Below are 18,240 nucleotides of genomic sequence, written 5' to 3'. Positions count from 1 at the left end.
TTTCTCTCTTGATGTTGGTAATAAATTTACTTCCTCTTTAATTTGGAGTACTATAGAGCTATTATGACAGATATAAAACAGATTACAAAGGTTGAAAACCAATTAGAATTTGGTGGTGTTACAGATACGATCTTGTTAACTTCCTGGTTTAGATAGCAGTGTAAAGTCAGGTGATAAATTTAAGATTGAGGATAGCACTACACTAATTTCCCTTCCCCCTGAAGACTGTAGTTCTGGAGACAGAGGTGCAAGCTGAATGTCTTTGTTGGTCCATAAATACGGGGAACTAAGGTGTATAAATATTGGCTTTTAAGAACATATAGCCTATTCCTTGGATATACAGTAAGTGGAAAAGGTAGAGTAACTTGTCAATCTCTTGGTATTTGGATTGTACAGAATTGAGTCTAGTTTGGTATTGATCCTTTCTGTTTGTTGGCTGTTCAATGGCATATTTGGTGATAGCTGATCATCAGTCCAACACCTAAATGTTACCTCTCAAATGAGCAGTTGAGGACTGGAGGACAGCAGCTCCCATTGGCCTGGAGCAGCAAACCGCGGCCAATGGGAGCCGCGATCGGCCGGACCTGCGGATCTGGCAGGTAAACAAACCGGCCCGGCCCGCCAGGAACTTTCCCTACACAAGCGGCGTCCCAAGTTTGGGAAACACTGTTCTAAACCTAATAGGTGCTTGCTTTGACAAAGTATGTTACTTTAAAAAAATTGAGAGCAAATGTTAAATCTGCTGCCCTTATGATTGAACTTAAAAGAAAGCACTGGTTAGGATTCCCAATGATTAAGACTGTACTATAAATATTGCTTAAATTATGAATATATTTATACATTATATATATATACTTGAAAATGTGCCTGAAAATATTTTTCATATCCTTGCCCAGTCTTGAGTTAAAGATTTGTGTTACCTTAACCTGTACTGTTTTTGGTATGATACAGAATCTAGAACCCAGGACTGGACAGTGAAAGGAGGATGGATTTGTCAGATATCTGGACTATTTTTAATTGCACGTTTTTAAAGCCATCATGCTGAGTTTCAAGGTTTAGGGTCAAATTCTGCTCTTAGTTATACAACACAGAAGTCAACAGTTACTCCAGACTTCTCTTTCTGTAAGAGGAAGCAGAAGATAACTTATTCTTTTTGCTTTGTTTTATAACGTATCTTTGGAGCTCATCATTTAAAGGGACATCAGGAATTTTTAATTTTTTAAAATAGATTAAATATGACTATAAATAAAATGTGATGTGTTTTCCTCATAGGCAATAGCAGTGAAACACCGTTTGGAAAACTACTCCAGTGAGCTTAAAGAGAAGCTGTGCAGAGCAGAACAGGCTTTACTAGGAAACCAGTCAAAGGAAAATGAGTTGAGGAGAAACTTGAGGTAAAGAAATCAGAGGGGCAACTCAACTCTGCAAGCTGTATGTTGGAGAATAATGTTTTTCCACCAGAAGTTGTTTTGATACTGTCTTATTCTGGCTGTACTTTTTTGGACCATCTTAAAAGGCCTATAGCTGTAATACAAAATAGGGCCCTGATCTTGCAGTTTTTGCAATTGATTCCATGTGGACTGACCCCATGCGCAAAATTGCTTGTACGGTGAGGGTTTAAAAAAATTGTTTTGCACCAGCATACTACAGATAGGGTTACAGTTCACATGGAATTATTTGTCTAATCTAATTATGTCATATGGTTCAAGAGACTTTGTTTAGTCCTAAAAATAAAATATATTAAATATCTGTTTGAGTTCATTTGGAAATTCTAGAATCATTAGCTGCTTCTTAAGTATAAGTGTGTTTTGCCTAATTCCAAGATTTCATGGTGGAATGAGTACTTTTTTGGACACACGCAAGAGAAAATCCCCAAAATGATTTGTATAAATAAAGAATCACTGGGAAGTACTGGCAAACTGTGCCTCTTAGCATTCACATGGATAAGTCTCCTCCTCCAGTATAATGTTCCATTACCTGTCTTTTTAGTTATATTTGCTTTGTTAACAACCGAAACAAGTACATTTTTACTTTTGCAAGCACTATAGATCAGCATTATCAACATTCTAGCTATGAAGCCAGATCCTGACTTGGCATATATCAGCATAGCTCCATTGAAATCAATAAAGGTATTCCAATTTACACTAGAAGGATATGGCTGTAAGTTTTGATTTTAAAAAACCTTGATTGTTCAGTACAAGATTTTTCCTTTAATTTGTCGGTAGAAGGAAAATGAGAGCTCAGAATAGTCATAGAAGCAACATCGGAGATTTTTTTTTAAGTTCCTATATTGTGCCAATTGTTGTTGTATCTGAATGCTTTCCAGAGTTAAGAATAATTAAGGTGACTAGCATCTGTCATTTGAGGTTTCTATTTCTCCCATATCCGCACAACAGTGGTTTTCAACCTGTTGTCCACAGACCCCTGAGAGTTCGCAGACTGTCTAAGGGGTCCTCAAAAGGTTGTCGTTACAATGGAACAGTGGCTTTCAACCTGTGGTCCGTGGACCACTGGGGGTCCACAGACTATGTCTAAGATTTCCAAAGGGGCTGCACCTCCATTTGAAATTTTCTATGGTCTGCAAATGGAAAAGAGGTTGAAAACCACTGTCCCAGAGGGAAAAGGGTGTGTGTGTCTGGGGAGGTGTAAATATGAAAAATGGTGATGTTAGTTATCATTTTGCAGGAGTGAATTTCATAGTATTGGGCCAGCTCCTGAAAAGGCCCTGTCTTCTGCATCTGCTAGTTTTACTTCTGATTGTAGACAGTTGTTCCTGAGGAACACAGCTACTGAAGTCTAAGCAAGTAAGATGTATTTTGGGTCCATGTTCTTTATAGCTTTGAAAATAAAGAGTGAGATTTGATTCAGTGTTCTGTTGTGAGTGAAACATAGGACTGATGTACTCAGGTGAACCTGTATTACTGAGGAGATGTACTGCTGTGTTCTGTAACTGTTGCAGATTTTTCAGGGCTGATGCATTCAATTCCAAATACATTGGATTTTATTTATTCAATCAGGAGTTAATGATGGCCTGTGTGATTGAGGCCAAATTGTAATTGCAAAAGATGGGATGTAGCCTTACCAGATTAAGGTGGGAGAATGCCTTTCTTGCAAATAGTTTTGTGAAAGTCCAGAATCAGAGCATGGGTTTTTTTTGCAGCTATGTTAGGTTGTTGGTTCCAGGTTTTTGTTGAATGCTTCTTAATCAGAGCCACTTGTGCTGAGTCACAGCAAGAGGGGAGGGCTTTTCAGCCATTTAAACCCCTTGAATTTCATTGGTATTTTAAACACAGGAAGCTGACAATTTATACAGCTTTGAGACATTTGTCAGACATCAGCATTGTCTGAAAATTTTGTCTCTTGACACCTGTGTGTTTTAGAATGATTGATAGCTGTGTGTGTGTGTATGTGTATTTCGGTATAACAGTTGGATATTTTGGACTAGAAGGTTGTGAGACAAAAGGAAAATAACTAGAGGCAGCAATGGTTTTATTTATGTTCTTTGGGTGACTTGTTTAAATAGCTGAAAATACAGACCTGCTGTGCCAGCAAGGTTTTAATTTGTTTTCCATCCAGACCCTTCCTTTTCTTGAATTTGGCTTCTGTGCACTGGTGCCCATCTGCTCGTAGTAAGTAGATGAATAAGTGATGGCTTGCTTCCAGTAGAGTCCCACCAGTGCCATGCCATCTGTTACCCAGCAATGCAGGAGTTTGGGTAGAAGGAGTTAGTTTTTTAGAAATAATTTTATTTAAGTTCCCAGATAGGACATAGTTGTATGGGGTATTTTAACTTTTCTTAACTTATTTGGAAAAAAGAGGCTTAGAAAACATACTATCCTGAACCCCCAGGTATTACTGACTAATAATACTTTACATCTAATGCTATCTTGCTAACAAGAGCAACTTCATATATTAATCATCCACACTGAGGGTACGTCTATACTTACCTCCAGGTTCGGTGGTAAGCAATCGAACTTCTGGGATCGATTTATCGCGTCTTGCCTAGACGCGATTAATCGATTCCGGAAGTGCTTGCTGTCGACGCCGGTACTCCTGCTCCGCGAGAGGAGTAGGCGGAGTCGACAGGGGAGCCTGCCTGCCACGTGTGGACCTTTGGTAAGTACCTTTAAATTCGAACTAAGGTACTTCGACTTCAGCTACGTTATTTACGTAGCTGAAGTTGCGTATCTTAGTTCGAACTGGGGGATTAGTGTGGACCAGCACTGAGAGATGGGTGGTCTGAGAACAGGAACTGGAAACTTCTCCTGAGTTCTGTTACTGGCAGTGAAATTGACTCCTCTCTGTGGCTTTGGGCAAGTCACTTAACTTCACTGACTCCATTTTTGTGGACTGGATTATATCCTGTGTCAAGATCTGCTATGGGCAGGCAACAGAGAACTGGTTGCGGCTCCCTGGTTCCATATCCTGAGCCTCCTAAGTACTGCTGTGATCTGTGCCAGCTCGGAGGTGTCCCAAAAGGATTGTCTGCCCTTTTGAGGATTGCCAAGAGTGCAGTTCGTGTTCCTAACCCATGTAACTGCTTAGAAACCAAGGCCCAACTTTCCAGAGTCTTCATGGGACTCAGATGGTTATTATGCCACATCACACTACTCTAAGATTGACTTAATCGACTGTTTTGTAACTAATGTTTTGTTGTAGGAAATGAAGAAGGAAAAAAGCCTTCTTTGCTGCCAGTCTGACCAAAAATCGCGAAAAATCCATCAGCTGGAAGAAGAGCTAAAAACAGCCAAACACTTTCTAAAGGAGACCCAGAATTATGCTGAAGAGATGAAAAGTGAGATACATATTTCTACCTATTTAAATCCTGTTACAAACTATTACTTCAGTGTGGAGGATCTGTAAACCTCATTATAAATGGTGATTTGAAGCATGCCCAAGAAAAAAAAAATCCCATTGTGTGATATAGTTAAATTAACTTTTAGCTAATACACACAATTCTCTTTCCAAACTGAGATGGAACTATTTTATACAAATATACTAACTCATAAAATTATATGTTTTTGAAGCGATTTAAAATGAGGAATAAATATGTCCCAAACAAAACTATAAGGTCAGCAAATTAAATACAACAATGTGCTCCTGTGTTTTAAAAGGTAATATACCTTTTATCCTTTAGCTTGTATATGGACTCCATCAAGCTAAAACATGATGAAATGTTACCTGCGGAGCCCTAATTTGACTTTTCCCTACATTTGTCTATTTGGTTGGGAAAATGCATTTTGCAGACTGAGGTTTAAGAGAACAGGTAATTCTGCTAAATAGCCATTGTAAAGAAGGAGACTGCTCCCGCTTATCTCTGTAGAAATCTAACCTCACTTAATGAGACTTCAAAATTAAATTTATGGACCTAGTCCTGCTCCCATTTTAATCAGTATTTCTGCACTCTCCAATCCATGAGGCCATCCAAATAACTGCTTTGTATTTTGATCTTATTCTTGGCAAGTGGCAGCACTTTTGGCTAGTTAATAAAATGTAATGCCTTCTAAGTCCATTTTCTTGCTTTCGCTATCTTTTATCTGGTTCTTAAGGTGTCAAATGGGAGCATTATCTCAGTTTTCTGGAGGGAAGAATTATGAATAAAAAAATAAGTCAGAAGATGTTTGTGCTGTAGCTCTTCACTGCAACCAACAATAACTTTTCCTAATTGAAACATAACTGAATGTGGGTGCCCAGAGTCCTAAGCTGTCACCCTTAAACCCCGGACAGTTCTTCCTCTCTAATTAGTCTCTGATTTTCCTGTCTAGTTATACCATTTCCCCCCTTTGAATCACCACTCTAAATAGTCCTTCTCCATCCTTTGTGTTGACATATTTCAAATAACTGTAGATTGCTATTATTTCCCTTCCCCTCCCTCTGTCACTGTTTCTCGCCAAGTTCTGGGGTCTTGGAGACACTGAATTTTACTTGTCCTGTAGAGAGAATGCTTAGTCTTGTTTCTTATGGTAAGTTGGTGTCATTCAATAGAATTCTATTTGTAATTCAGGAAATCTCTTGTATTCTCTGCGTCTCTTAATTTTACTTCATAAATCAGTCCATCAAACACCTTGATCATTTTTATATATTCTGGATCTTGAAGACAGAAAAATAAACTTATTAGAAACAAACATAATTTTTTCTAATAGTTTAAACGAAAGAGAAAAAAGCATTTCTGAGTTGTCCAGAAGACATAAGGAGGAAAGACTGTCACTCATTGAAAGATATGAAGAAATTGAAAAAGAACTTGTAGATCTACAAGGAAAATACAAATCAATGGAAGAAAAAAGTGTCATCATAGAAGGCATTTTAAGACAGCAAAAAAGTCACTTTCAGGAGAGTAAAGCAGAATCAGAACGACAAAAGAAACAGCATAGGGATGAGCGTAATGAATTCTCTAAACTAGTGTCTTTAGAGGGAAAAAATAAAGATTTGATTCAGGAACTTGAGAAAGTGCAGTCAGAGTTGCAATTTAAACAAGCTGAGATTGCTCATATCCAAAATGTATCTTCAGCCGAGTTGGATTGTTTAAGACAGGAAATGTTAAATGTCAGGGCAGAACAAAACAAAATGCAAGAACAACATAACATCTTGCTTCAAGAGAATGAGCAATTGAGCAAGGTATTAAAAACAAAGAGTGAATCTCTAACACGTGACTTAGTTCATGACAGAGGGCCTACATCAGAACAGTTGAGTGTGTCCATGGAAGAAAAGGAGAATGAGCTGAATAAATATCAAGTTAAACTTGAGCTACTTCAGATGGATCTTGAGGACAGAGAAATATCTGTAGAAAACTACAGCACACAGGTAATACAGTTGGAGGCTGCTTTAAAAAGTGTGGAAAGAAAACTTGAGGAAAGTGAAAAGGAAAAAGAGGATGCAGCAAGAATTACAAACTATTAAAGAAGAACTAGAAACTCCAGATCCTAAGCTTATAGTGGTGGATGAGAATGACCAAACAATGGAGTCTGTTGTTGATGCTGTTTCCCAGGTCAACTCTGAAAGAGCAATAGATGAGCAGTATTCTTTGGTTCTTCATGAGCTGACACCAAGCCAGAATGATGATGTCCAATTCTCCAGACTAAATGAATTGGAGAAAATGTGTGAAATTTTGCGGATTGAAAAGTTAGCGTTAACATCTGAACTTAATGACTCAAAAACTGAATGCACCACTACTGATAAAATGGCAGAAGAGGTAGAAAAAGTAGTGAGTGAAGTTAAAATATTAAAAGATGAAAAAGCTATTTTTCCTGATGTATTAATGGATCAAAGTGTTAAATGAAGTGGGAATACACTTTGATAATGAGCAAATGTCTTTCAAATCTCTGGAATGTAGTGCTGAACCTAACTATAACTATGAAGATTTAAAACTGTCCAACAAAGCAGTTAAAATACACTTTGAGGTAAAAGAGAAAATTTTCTCTTTACAAAGAGAGCATAAAATCTTACATGAGCAACACTGTAGTATGATCTTCAAAGTGTCTGAACTACAGTCCTGTAATGAATTTCTTAAGGCAGAAAATTCTGCATTGTCAACAAGTCTGAATAAAATTAATGCTGATTCAGTGGAAGTCCAGGTGACTTCTTCCCAAAAAGATGGAGAATTTAAATGAGAGGAAACCAAATCCACATTTTCTCCATCATGTCTTAATGAGATGCCATATTTTGCAGACGCAAATCTTTTGGAATTGTCCTTTGAGAGTGATCTGTGGAAACGGAGAGAAGAAAGTATTCAGCTGAATATTTCTCAAGAATCTGTTCAAAGAGATACAACAGAAATTGGTGTAGTAGAAGAGCCCCATAATGATCAGGCATTGGACTTCATTGCGATGAGAGAGCGTTATACACAGAAAATCTAGTCTGGAGAGTAAAATGAAAGAACTTCAGATATTATGTCAAACATATGAAAAGTCCATCAAGAGGTTTGAAGAGCAATTTCAGTCTCGTGAAAATATGAAAAATGAGATACAAGAGCTAAAACAACAAATTATTTCTGAAAGGAAAGAATCGGATGACCTCAGAAAGCAAAATGTATCTGACTATGAACAGTGGCAACAAAAACTGAGTAATGTGACCATGGAGATGGAATATAAGCTGGCGGCAGAGTAGAAACAGATTGAGCACTTGTCTCTGGAGCTAGAAGTAGCAAGACTCCAGCTACAAGATCTTGATTTAAGTTCGCGTTCCCTATTATGCACAGATGTTGAAGATGTAAGTAATGAATTTTGTGTACATCATTGTTTTCATTTGATTTTTAGTAAAACCAAAACCAGTTCACTTAGGTAAAACGGAAACTATTTAAAATGATTTGTCCTATATCTTAGTTGAAATGGTACAGTACAGAAACTAGCAAAACCATGTTATTTTCAGTCTCTGTTATCAATAGCTGGATAAGAGCAAAATCAATATCCTTTGCTGACAATTAATAAGAGATTTTATACTTAAGCTTTTAAGAGTATTATAAACAGCAAAAATATTAAATTGTGTCCTTTTTAATAACTATTCTGTATTCTAATAGTAGCATGGAAATCTGATTAAATCTGTTATCTTACAAACTTCTGGCTATCAAAGATACAGGAGGTCTTTAGCGGGACACCTGAAAACATGCTAAACTGTGCAAGTTTTGTTTGTTCTGCGTCCCAGCTTTTCTCCTCATTCGTAACAAAGCGGTGATTCCTCTCACCTGTAGAACTGGGAGGTGGACCAGTATTATTGCTGGAGGCTCCAGGACTAAGCTCCACCCTTCAACTTAGGCCACCAGAAATTGTGTCCAGTAGCAGAACAAGTTGGCAGTTCAGTTTCTCCCAACAACTTTGTTTTATAATTAATTTTTATTCATTTTTCTGCAATACGGATTTCATTTCAACTTCTTGCTCCTCTCTCCCTCTCCTTAGTAAGTTCTCTGGATCCGCAAACACAGCACTTCTCAGTAACTCCCTTTGACTGCTATTGCAAGCCCTGCAAGATCAAGCTAAGTCCAAGTAATGCAGTGGGCAACTTGTTAGGAGTCTTAGAAGGCGACCTATGTCCTGCTGCTACAAACAACCAATCCTTGCTCTGTGAGGGGATGGGGCTTTGTTGAACCAGCATACTAGTGCCCTGCATGCGCACATAAACACACCCATTTGAAGCCTTGACTCCATTGTGAGAAGGCTTCATCAGGAGCATGAGGATTCTCAAGGAGATGAGAACCCCACATAGTCTGCTAAGGAATAACACTTGGAAATGCCATATGCTCTGGGTCCCAAAAAGACACAAGGAATTGTCCCCTTTGTAAGGAAGTAATATGTATAATTAATGAGCAGATTGTATAAACATCAGGCTTTAAACCTTTTCTCTTGCCTCCCCACTCTTAGGATGTGTTTGCTGGAGTTTTCTCCTATATACGGATCTCCAGGAGTATTCTGTATCAGGCTCCCTGCCCCCTCCCACCCTGGAGTATATCTGGGTGTGCAGAGACACGTTACTTCTGTGAAGCCCTATCTCAGGTGGCAGGGTAATGTAAATTGTTCATCTCTGCTTTTCAACCTGGGACCCTCTTTCAACCAGGGAAGGGGGCCCAAATTTGAGGCCACAATGGAGTGGGAATTGTCCCTGTCTGTTTATCAGGTCAAGGACCCAGGCTTTACCAGGGAAAGGAGTTTGGAGTCTCCGCCCCCTCTCCATAGGCTTGCTCAGCGTTGAAGGATTAAAGAGCACTTTAGACAGTGTGTGCCCAGAACAGAGGCACATAAGAATTCCATTCCTTATGTAGCTGCACCATCAGGGGATTACAGAGGTGTCAAGGAGAAATCCCTTCCCATGTTCAAAATAGCTCCTGCTTTACTGAGTAAAAAGTCCTAAGTAGTACTAATTCTCTTCAAAGTACTTACTGTGTTCTAACCAAGCCAGCCTGAGGGTGTAGACAGACACCTTTTCAGGCACCTGGGGCCATCTAGTAGGCTATTCCAACAATCAGCATTTGGTACCCCTCCTTAGTTGAGAGATTCCCAGAGCAGGATGATTAGTGTGCTACCTCACTTCTGTAAACAATCGGGAGAAGTACCCCATGTACACCACCACCACACACACAAAACACCCAATCCCATATAACTCTCTCAGCACTAGAAGCCAGTGTCTTGAAAAAAAAACCCTCAATAATAATAAACTATCTATCCCTTCATTCAAAATTAAATACTTTCTCATACTTTCCTCCTTTGAGATCATCATTTCCGGTTAAAACTAGATGTTAAACTAAAACGTTATATAAAAATATAAGGAAAATGTATTAGTTTGGGGAACCTAAGTGTAGCAGTAGTCCTACCAGAGAGAGATGGCCATGCCTTCAGAAGGGGGTTCCTTTCAAAAGATTCCATTGACCAAAAGGATGAGGATGCTGCATCAAAATTTCAAAACCTCAACTGTGGCCATTTCTTATACTCAACTTATAAATCAACTTGGTGCAAGCAAGTGGGTCATAGTCTCTAGGGTATGATTTGAGTGTGAGAGGTCTCTGGGTTACATTCTTGTCAAATCCTTGAAGTGGTGTGCAAGATACTCTTACATGGCAATTTTTCCTCTATCTTGATGTGATTTGTGACAAACCATTCTAACTCTCTGGCTATAAACTGTTTACACTCATGAATGTGAAAAAAATCATCCATACCCTGTGATTCCAGTTTCACAAGTGCAAGGCTATTTGGCAAACCAGTGAAATTAGTAGCTGAGACAACAGAAGCCTGAACCCTCTTTGTCAAAACTGGCATAGTAATCTGTTGGTCACTGCCAACACCAAAGGTATTCATGAAGGGAGTGTTTGCCTAGCAGAGGGGAAAGTATGAAGGAGAAGCTCACATGGAAGACCTAAATATTTTTCTTCCCAAACAATTAAATCTTCAGCATCACAAAGACAAAATGACCATTTGTGTGCGAAGAGTTTACAATTCCTATACAAGACTCTTCGTTCTGGCCTACCCTCTGTGTCCAGAGGTTTAAATGGCTAGTAGTATCACAGCAAGGCTGAGGTCTCAAGTTACACAATCCTGTCCATTTATAAACAACATCACTATTTGTGCCCTGTCCAGAGAAACAGATCCATTTATAACTTGCCAGCTGCTAGAAAGGATTCCAACCCACCTGGAGTTCAAAATCAAGAATATTCTGAATCCAGTGCAGGAAATTGTTCAACCAGGTTAAAAATAGGCATGGCTTTGACTATAAATTTACCACTGTGGAAAAGATTTACCAAGACCCAAAATTTCATCTCATCAGTTGTATCCTGGCAGCAATCACCCTGTAGCCAGTCTTCTCCAGTGACCGGATTTGCTGATGCCATGCATTGGTACTGTCCACTGAGTGGGATTTCACAATGTGCCTCTAGAAATTCCTTTTATGGACATGTCATTCTCAGATCCTGTCCAAATGTCTCTTTTTGGGCAGGTAAGTACAAGCAACATATTTTAAAACAACCCAGTTTTCACTTTGTATGATTGCTACAGGAACAAACCTCACTTGGTGAAGCGCATACCTGGAATACAAGATGACCCCAGGGTTATGGTCCCTCACTCAGAAAAAAGAGCATCCAGCTTTCTCAACCTCACACCTTGTGCTGTACAGTTTTTCAGTATGTCAGGGTACACGTCCTTTTAGTTTATTTTTACAGAATTTAGTAGTGTTAGAACAAAAACATAGGAATGGACAGATGGGATCAAACCAGTGGTCCATTGAGTCCATTGTGTCATCTGACAGTGGCCAGTAGCAGTTGCTTCAGAGGACGGTTCAAGAAACCCTGTTGGGGGCAGTTATGGAATAACTGACCCACAAGGGAAATTTCTTCCTATCTCCAGAAGCCAAGAGGTTGGCTTGTGCTCTGAAGTATGAATGTTTGTGTCCCTTTTGAAAATAAGTAAGTAACAACAGGTCAGAGCTTCTCTCAGAGGCCACGGAAATAATGTCAGATGTAGAGAAGAATCTGCTGCTTTACAAGACAGTTCGCATAAAGGGAAGAGGGCAGAGCTGAAGTCCTCCGTCTAGTTCTTCACTAGCCAGAAGTCCTGGGAATTTTTGGACACGATTGATTGATAGCTAAGGAATCTCCTCTATACTTGCAGAAAAACCAGATCTCTTGAAGTATGGGCCCCTATTTCATCTGTACCTGAGCTGCCTACAATTAACAGCCTGGGTGTCAAAAGAAAAGTGTAGTTCAGCAGAGATTATCCATTACCCTCACTGATACATTTTGGTATCCAGACAGAATTCAATCAGGAAATTTCATTTATTGTTCATGTAAAGTTTCACTTATGGTGCAAAGGAAACAGTAACAATAAATCTTCATGTTATATTTTTTTGGTGCCAGGCACAATGGGGTCCTGGGTTTCTAATTAGTACAAAAAATTAATAATCACAAAATGTTGATGATCTTAGCTACACTAGAGTTTCTCCCATATGGTTGATTAGAGAGCTACAACCAAGCACCATAATAAAATTTGGGTACCAGCCATAAGTGTTCTTTATGCAGGTACATCAAACTCCCAACTGAGCACCAAATGTCAAGATTCATCAGACTGGCCAGCAGTTGTTTTTTCTAGTTGCTATTTGTTCCTAAAGTCAGATTTTGGAATTAGTTCCTGCAGCTGTACGAGAACCACTCTTGGTTGGTTGTAAAGAAAAGGTTATTCTTACAGCCCGGAAACCTTTCTGCCCAAAGTAAATTTCTCTTTCCACAATTCTTGGAAATTAGTTTTTCAACTTAACTTTGGAAAAGTTGTGGCATTAGCAGGGATTGCTAGAGATCTAAAAGATGTATCTTAAGCATATAAAAATATTTATGCCAGTCATACACTCTTCATCTCTTTCCATCCAAAATGCAGGACCTGGGCTTTTCAAAGCTGCTACAGACAAGATGTTAAAATCCTTCACTAGTTAGCATGCTAGGCCTTTGAGAAACCACTCACTGAGTGAATCAAGGCTCTCTCCATAAGGTCCCTAGTGGTATTGTGGGACAGAAGAATCTGAGCCTCATCTGAGGAAGATTTGCAAAGTAGGTTCCCATTTCTCTGCAGAGGCATCCTTTGTAGGTTGCTACTTGGTTGGTTCCCAAATAATTCCTTCAATATGAAGCGCTTGCTCTATATGGGGGGGACTCCTAATTCTGTCCTATTCTATCAAAAGCTAAAATTCTGATTTATCCTTTTTCCCTCCCACATACACTTCTGTGAATCACTGCTTTCTGTTTCCCATTTGTGATGAATGAAGAGAAGCTCTTCATCATAATGAGAAATTTCTAGGACTGTCAAGCAATTAAAAAAATTAATCGCGATTATTCTCACTGTTAATAGAATACCGTTTATTTAAATATTTTTGGATGTTTTCTATATTTTCAAATATATTGATTTCGATTACAACACAGAACACAGTGTACAGTGCTCACTTTATTTTTTTTTATTACAAATATCTGTGCTGTAAAAAACAAAAGAAATAGTATTTTTCAATTCACCTCATACAAGTACTAGAATACAATCTCTTTATCATGAAAGTTGAAATAAAAAATGTAGAATTATGTACAAAGAAACCTGCATTCAAAAACAAAACAATGTCAAACTTTAGCGCCTACAAGTCCACTCAGTCCTACTTCTTCTTCAGCCAGTAACTCAGACAGACAAGTTGTTTACATTTGCAGGAGATAATGCCCGCTTCTTGTTTACAATGAGAGTGAGAACAGGCATTCGCATGGCACTGTGGTAGCCAGCATTGCAAAGTATTTTTGTACCTGATATGCTAAAGATTCATATGTCCCTTTATGCTTCAACCACCATTCCAGAGGACATTTGTCTATGCTGATGATAGGTTCTGCTCAATAATGATCCGACGCATGTTCATTTTCATCATCTGAGTCAGATGCCACCAGCAGAAGGCTGATTTTCTTTTTTGGTGGTTCAGGTTCTATAGTTTCCACATCAGTGAGTTGCTCTTTTAAGACTTCTGAAAGCATGCTCCACACCTTGATCCTCTCAGATTTTGGACAGCACTTCAGATTCTTAAACCTTCGGTCAAGTGCTTTAGCTATTTTTAGAAATCTCACATTGGTACCTTCTTTGCATGTTGTCAAATCTGCAGTGACTGTTCGTAAATCAAACAACATGTGCTGGGTCATTATCCGAGACTGCTATAACATGAAATATATGGCAGAATGCAGGTAAAACAGAGCAGGGGACATACAATTCTCCCCCAAGGAGTTCAGTCACAAATTAAATTAACTCACTATATTTTTAACGAACATCATCAGCATGGAAGCATGTCCTCTGGAATGGTGGCGGAAGCATGAAGGGGCACATGAATATTTAGGATATCTGGCACGTAAATACCTTGCAAGGCCAGCTACAAAAGTGCCATGCGAAAGCCTGTTCTCACTTTCAGGTGACATTGTAAATAAGAAGCAGGCAGCAGTATCTCCCGTAAATGTAAACAAACTTGTTTGTCTTAGCGATTGGCTGAACAAGAAATAGGACTGAGTGGACTTGCAGGCTCTAAAGTTTTACATTGTTTTGTTTTTGAGTGCAGTTATGTAACAAAAAAAATCTACATTTGTAAGTTGCACTTTCACGATAAAGAGATTGCATTATGGTACTTGTATGAGGTGAATTGAGAAATACTGTTTCTTTTGTTTATTATTTATGCAGTGCAAATATCTGTAATAAAAATAATGTAAGGTGAGCATGGTATACTTTGTATTCTGTGTTGTAACTGAAATCAATATATTTGAAAATGTAGAAAAACATCCAAAAATATTTAATAAACAAACAATAGATCAGCAATTGAAATTTAACAGTGCAATTAAAACCGATTAATTTTTTTGAGGTCATCACGTGAGTTAACTGCAATTAATCCACAACAACAAAAATGTCTTATCTGATAATTTTCTTTCTACTAGTAGTATCTCTTAATTCAGCCCACTGTCCTTATCTGATAAATTACCATAGAATATTTTTTTCTAAAGGGAGATTTAAATATATAATTGTCTTAACCTGCAGTTATAATAACTAATGTTTTCTTAAGGTTAGTAATAGTTTGCTAGTGTTTCTATAGCTTTGGAATCACTCTTCTAATGGTCTGAGTTGAAGGGCAAGGCTTAGTCCTGTAGCCTCCAGCAACAACACTGGATCAAATTGCACAGGTGAGTGACATTACCCATTTGTTATGAATGAGAGAAGCTGCTAGTGGAAAATTACCAGGTAAGAAATTTCTCAGTCTTCTTTGTAGACTCACTCTTGTCTTTCACTGACTTCTACCAATTGCAGACTTCTCCTACTGAACAAGAAAATAATGGCATGCATCAGTTGCAAGTGCATAGTTTGCCTAATGAAAACTAGGCACCCAAGCGAGAGAAACCTGAGATAAAACTATGTGAACAAATTACTATAGAAGAAAACTCTGAATGTGAAAATGTAGCTGAGGTCACGGAAGCAAGATCTGCAGAAGAATGTCTAGCAAAACTGATCTCAGAGACTGAATATAGAAATACATTGGAGAAAAAGATAGACTGCCACAGTGAATTGTCATTTTCCAATCACATTTCTATAACGCCTCTGGATTTCTTGGAAAATCAAGTAACAATTGAAACTCTTCAGCTACAGATAAAGCAGACATCTAGAGAAAACCTGAAGCTGTTCCATGGCATAGAAGAAAACAATACTAAAGTTGATGCTCTGCTCATAGAAATCAAAGAATTAAACTCAAGTTTGGATTTGTAGCATACAGAACTAACTGCAAAGATAACTGCTTATGCAGAACTAGAAAAAACAGTTCTTAAAAAAGAAAACTCAGACTTAAATGAGAAACTTGAATCTGGTTTCTTTTGATAAGCAGCAGATATCTTATAAAGTTATGATTCTAGAAAAAGAACTTGACAAGGCAATGTCTGACCTGGATGTGTACAAAGTTAGATTATCTGATGTAACAGACATGCTGAAGGACTTAGAAGTGACCAAAGGAGACTGGCATGAGAAGTTCCTTGAAACTGAAAACGAATTGAGGAGGACAAAATCTGAGAAAGAGAACATTGAGAACCATGCCCTGTCCATAGAAGGTGACACAGAGGAACTTCAGAGAAAAAATGAACAGTTAGAAAAAGGGAGTGAAAATAAACTGAAAACTATTTCAACTCTTCAAGAGCAACTTGCTGTAATCACAACGGAGAGAAACCAACTCAGTCAAGAACTGAGCATTTTATCAGAGAACAAAGAGGAGTTGGATCAACTGTATCAAAAATGCAGGAGAAAATAAAAGAGCTAGAATCAAAGTGGATGCTACTGAATTTATCGGGATATTAGTTATCAGTTATCAAGGGGAAAAGACTACATCAGATTTTGTGGTCTGAAGCTAAGACCCAAACCAAACTGCTTCAGACCACAAAATCTGATGTAGTCTTTTCCCCTTGATAACTGATCTATCTTGTTCAGCACTTGCAGAATGTGGAGAAGGATGCAGGGATTCTGACATTAGAAAAATAAGTTTCAAAACCAAATGCAGGATCTGGAGGAGGAAAAAAATTTGATTCTAAGGGAGTCTGAAATGTTGCACACTAAGTTAAGTGAATCAGAAATGGAAAACTCTAAGCTTTCCAAAACTTTGGAAGGCTCATGAATTGAAAAAGGCGAACTTGTTGCTAGTCTGAACTCAACACAAGAAGAGGTGGATCAACTGCCATATGGAATTGAGAAGTTGAAAATAAAAATAGAATCGGATGAGAAGAAAAAGCGCCACACAGTTGAAAAAATGAAAGAGAGTGAACGGAAAGCAGACTTTCTTCTGGACAAAATTGAGAAGCTTGAAAGAGAATTGCAGATGTCAGAAGAAAATCTAGAAGATGCAATTCTTCAGGCAGAGACTGCTAACAGAGACAGAAACATTAAAAACTGAGATGGAAGAGATGGCTGAAAGGTTGAAAAGTTTAGAATTAACAGTTAATGCCTTCAGGTCAGAAAAAGAAGGTTTGAATAAAGAACTACAGGAAAAGCAAGAAAAGATATCTGAATTAGAATCTTCTAACTCTAACACTGTAAGACTGCTGGAAGAAAAGGAGAAAGAAAATATGCAAATTAAAGAAGAGTCTGAAAATGTCATGGTATTGATAAAATCTCAGCTGAAAAATGCAAGTGACGAAATAAAGCTTTCTTTCAATAAGCTAGAAATTTGTAAGGCAAAAGAACAAGACTTAATTCATCGAGTGGGTTGTCCTGAACATGATAAAACACAACTATTACTGGATCTTCAGGAAGCAAGAAACATCAGTACCAAACTAGAACAATCACTAGGCGCACTTGTACAGGAACTTGCAGACTGTAAACAAGCCCGGGACGAGAAGATCCAAGAAAATGGTGCACTACAAAAGAAGATTAAAGATGCAGAGCAGCTCTCTGTACAGCTGTCACATGCGGAAAGTGAACGTGAATGCTGGATGCAGGAAAAAGAAGGGCTGCAGAATTTGATAGCTGAATTGAAGCAGAAGGTTCAACATCTATCTAATAATGAAATTTTGAACACTAACCTAGAAAATCTAAAAGCATCCCCCAAAGATCTTGAAAAGGAGCTGGAGTCCACACGGTCTGAAAAATCTGCTCTTGTTGAAAAGATAATTCAGTTTAAGCTATTGTACAGTCCTCTTTGTAAGAATGGGGATAGAATGTCCTCTGGGCTGACCACTTCCTTGCCAAATTAAAGTCCAAAAGAGTTTAAACTGAGGGTTGTACAGTAATCACTGACAAAAATTTGTGGTGCTGTGGAAGGAATAGGTCTGATTTTCAGCGAACGTTTGTCACATGGACTTCTATAATAGCTATTTGTGATTAACTCCCTGTGTGGATACTCTTACTCTGGAATAAGATCATCCATGCAGGGAGTTAATCAGGAATAACTATGCTACTTTAAAATCATACCCTACTTTAATCCGAATTAACTTCTCAATGTAGAAAAGCCATAAGATTGTATGTGTGCACTTGCAAGTCTACAAAGATTTTGGTGTATGCACTAACAGATATACATTCATTCACCTGGTAATGTGTACGCAATGTAGCTGTTTGTTTGCCCATACCCACAGGCCTACTGTGTATTTTCTGTATACTTCTGTGTATTTTCTGTATTTTCAATTTTTGTATCTGTGGTACTGTTGGCAGGTTTAGGGCCCAAGTCAGAGTCCATGGAAGTCTGTGGGAAGACTCCCATTGACTTCATTGGGTTTTGAATCAGATTCTTATTGCCTATTTAAAATGG

The 18,240-nt window shown here is 38.3% G+C and overlaps 1 pseudogene; it reads left to right on the top strand.

Moving 5' to 3' along the window:
• LOC128833788 (centromere protein F-like) overlaps positions 1 to 17,689 on the top strand; it is a 51,343-nt pseudogene extending 33,654 nt beyond the window's left edge.
• Positions 17,690 to 18,240: the final 551 nt, after the last annotated feature.

The sequence above is a fragment of the Malaclemys terrapin genome, chromosome 3, assembly GCF_027887155.1.
Source record: "Malaclemys terrapin pileata isolate rMalTer1 chromosome 3, rMalTer1.hap1, whole genome shotgun sequence".
NCBI lineage: Eukaryota > Metazoa > Chordata > Testudines > Emydidae > Malaclemys > Malaclemys terrapin.
The sequence above is the reverse complement of the archived record's forward strand: the minus strand, read 5'-3'. Positions and strand labels throughout refer to the sequence as shown.